At 47.6% G+C, this 4,010-nt stretch overlaps 1 pseudogene across 1 annotated transcript; it reads right to left on the reverse strand.

The window, feature by feature from the left end:
- Positions 1 to 1,549: 1,549 nt before the first annotated feature.
- LOC105518456 lies at positions 1,550 to 3,660 on the reverse strand (annotated as a pseudogene). The gene has a single exon (XR_001002827.1). The product of XR_001002827.1 is annotated as a calponin-2 pseudogene (transcript).
- Between the last annotated feature and the right edge of the window lie 350 nt (positions 3,661 to 4,010).

Raw genomic sequence — 4,010 nt, forward strand, 5'->3', positions numbered from 1 at the left:
CATAATAAGCAATTATAGCAAGGTTGCAGGATACAAAGTTAATACCCCAAATTAGCTGCTTTCCAATACACCAGCAATAAACAAGTGAAATTTGAAATTTAGCACCCTGAACGTGAAATACTCAGGTATAAATCTCACAAAATATGTACAAGATCTATATGAAGAAAATTACAGGACTCAGATGAAAGAAATCAAAGAATGGCCAGGCACGGTGGCTCACACCTATAATCCCAGCAATTTGAGAGGCTGAGGAAGGTGGATCATATGAGGTCAGGAGTTCAAGACCAGCCTGGTCAACATGGTGAAATGCCATCTCTACTAAAAATACAAAAATTAGCTGGGCTTGTTGGCACATGCTTGTAGTCTCAGCAATTCGAGAGGCTGAAGCAGGAGAATCACTTGAACCTGGGAGGCAGAAGTTGCAGTGAGCCGAGATTGCACCCCTGCACTCCAGCCTGAGTGACAGAGTGAGAATCTGTCTCAAAAAAATAATAATAAACAAAAAAATAATAACCCAATAATGGAGAGATATTTCATGTTCATGGATAGGGAGACTCAATATTGTCAGTTCTTCCCAAACTGATCTGTAGTTTTAATGTTATCCCATTAAAAATCCTAGCAGGTTATTTTGTGGGTATCAACAAATTGAATCTAAAGTTTATATGGAAAAGCAACAGATCAAGATAGCCAACACGATGTTAAAGGAGAAGAATGTAGTTGGAGGAATGATACTACCTGACTTCAAGATTTATTGTAAAGCTATAGTAATCAAAACAGTGTGGCATTGGTAAAAGAATAGACAAGTCAATTAGTGGAACAGAATAGAGAGCCCAGAAGCAGACCCACACAAATGTAGTCAACTGATTAAAAAAGCAAGAGCAATATAATGAAGAAAAATAATTCTTTCAACAAATGGTGCTGAAACATCCAAATTTCCACATGCAAAATAATGAATCGAGATACAGATCTACATCCTTCACAAAAATTAACTCAAAATGGTCACAGACTTAAGTGTAAAATGCAAAACTATAAAACTACTAGAAATGACACAGGAGAAAACTTCAATAACCTTAGGTTTGGTGATGACTTTTTAGATATGACCCCAAAAGCATGGCCCATGAGAGAAAAAATTCATAAGTTGGACTTTGCTAAAATAAAAAAATTCCCAGCTTGGGCAACATAGTGAGACTACATCTCGATTAAAATTTTTAAAATTAGCCAGGCATGGTGGTGTATGCGTGAAGTCCCAGGAGGCTAAGACAGGAGGATCACTTGAACCCATGGGTTAAAGGCTGCAGTGAGCTATGAATGCAGCACTGCACTCCAGCCTGGGTGACAGACTGAGACCCTGTCTCAAAAAAATAAAAATAAAAAAATTTCTGCTTTGCAAAAGGCATTCTCAAAAGAATAAAAAGAAAAGCCACAGACCGGGAGAAAATATTTTCAAAAGATATATCTGATAAATGTCTTTTATTCAAAATATACAAAGAACTCTCAAAACTCAATAATAAGAAAATGAACAACTTTATTATTATTATTACCATTATTATTTTCTTCTTACAAACAGAGGTTTTATTGCATTTGGTCCACAATTGTATTTCACATTATCTCATGGAGCAGGGCCCCTGGGTGGGGGTCCCTGTGCAGTACTTGGCGGGGCGTGTGGCCGGGGGAAGATGGAGCAGTATAGCTTGTCGAGCCCAGAAAGGAGGAGGGTTGGGGGCTCCTTAAAACCTACTGAGAGCCGGGCACGGTGACTCACACCTATAATCTCAGCACTTGGGGAGGCCGAGGTGGGTGGATCACATCTGAGGCCAGGAGTTCGAGACCAGCCTGGCCAACATGGAGAAACCCCGTCTCTACTAAAAATACAAAAATTAGCCGGGCATGGTGGAGCACCTGCAGCCCCAGCTACTCGGGAGGCTGAGGCTGGAGAATTGCTTGAGCCCGGGAGGTGGAGGTGCAGTGAGTCAAGACTGCACTACTGCACTGTAGCCTGGGTGACAGCCACAACTAAAACAAAACCTACTGAGGCCAGAGTGGGTTGGGGGGTGGGGGTAGCATGGAGAGGGGATCAGGCTCAGCCCCAACAACTCAGAATTTCACTTCCTTGTACGGCCTTCACTTTCCCCACCTGGCCCCGGGGGCAGGTCTGAGGGTCTGAGGTCTGTTGGTCCTGGGGAAATCCAGTCACTCGGGAGCTGGAGATATTTAGCATCATGGCTGGGCCCCCTTTCCCAGGTAACTGATTTCCCAGCACCTTCTCCACTGTCCCTGCCCCATTCCTCAGGAATAAAAAACAAAATGTATTTTTCTTTTGTGAATACTTCCTGAAACTTGCAGAGAAACCACAAACTGCTCAGCTGACAAAAGGGGGAAGAGGCGAGGCAACCAGAAACCTTTGGGAACCGGTTAGTCTCTTCTCCCCAGCACAGCCTGAACGTGCCAGCAGGGACCCTCGCCCTACACGCCCTACACGTATCGGGATATAGCCTTGACCTCCCTCCCCCACAGCCCAGTGGCTCAGCCCTGCGAAGGACCAGGGCAAAGGGGAAAAAAGCTCTGCTGCCTGATCCCACACTGCCACTCACAGACCCTTGGTTGATTGGCAGCACTGAACCGGCTAAGAAAAAAAACAAAGATGAAAACCCAAAAACCCCAGACGGGGAGACGATGTGGGAAGAGAGCGTGCTGGGAGCCTCAGTAGCTGGCCTCCTCCTGGTAGTAAGGGGGATATTCAGGGACCTCCCCCGGGTCCGGGCAGTCGCCGGCGCCTGAGGGAGCCCCATCGGCCACTGTGCCTTGCGGGCAATACTTGGGGTCATGTATCTGTCAGCCCAGGCCGAAGACCTGGCTGCTCTGGTTGGCGCCCTGCGTGTAGCCCATCTGCAGGGACATGGAGGAGTTGTCACACTTGTCGGTTCCCAGCTTGGTGTCATAGATGTGCCGCCGCGTCCCGGGAGCCGTCATGCCCACCTGGCTGGCGCACTTGTTTGTGCCCATCTGGAGGCTGATGGTCGAGTGGTCCATGGGGGGCAAGATATGGTTCTTGGGGTCATGGAGATGCCTCCTGGTGCCATACGTGGTCATGCCCGACTGGCGCATTTGTTGGTGCCCATCTGCAGCCCAATGACACACTGGCCAGCCTTCATGGTGGCTGTCATCGAAATTCCGCTCCTGCTTCTCTGAGTACTTGACGCCAATGTCCACCCTGCTCTGCAGCCCCTTAGTCTTGGCCTTCCCCGCCAGGGCGAGAAGAGACACCTGCACCTGTGTCATGTTCCCACTCTTAAACAGGTCGTTGGCCTCGAACAGGTCCACGGGGTTCATGCCGTAGCTGACCATGGCCTTGATGAAGTTGGACAGGTTTTCTAGCTGGTGCCAGTTCTGCATGGAGCAGTTGATCTTGGGGACGGAGCCCAGCTGTAGCTTGTTCATGAGTGTGCATAAGATAGTTCCGTCCTTCAGGCCCTTCTCGAAGTCAGGGCCAATGGAGAGGCCGGTGGGTCCCTCCATCCAGGTGCGGAGCTCTGCCTCCTTCTGGGGGTCATATTTGGACAGGAGCCGGTTCTTGACCTCGGCCGACAGCCCGTACGAGGGGCCCTTGTTGAACTGCGTGGAGCTCATGGATGGCTGGCCGGCGGCAGGATGGGGCCAGACGGGACCACAACTTTATTTTTTAAATGGGCCAAAGACCTTAATAGACACCTCACCAAAGAAGATACATAGTTGGCAAATAAGCATAATGAACTGATGCTCAACATCATACATTGTCAGATAAGTGCAGATTAAAACCACAACCAGATACTTGTACATGATATTAAAATGGCCAAAATCCAGAACACTGACAATAGCACATGCTGGTGAGGATGTGGAGCAACAGGAACTCTCATTCATTGCTGTGGGAATGCAAAATGCTGCAGTCACTCTGGAAGACAGTCTGGCACTTTCTTACAATGCTAAACACACTCTCACCATACAATTCAGCAATCACGTTGAATTTACTCACA

This window comes from Colobus angolensis, unplaced genomic scaffold, assembly GCF_000951035.1.
Source record: "Colobus angolensis palliatus isolate OR3802 unplaced genomic scaffold, Cang.pa_1.0 Scaffold32, whole genome shotgun sequence".
NCBI lineage: Eukaryota > Metazoa > Chordata > Mammalia > Primates > Cercopithecidae > Colobus > Colobus angolensis.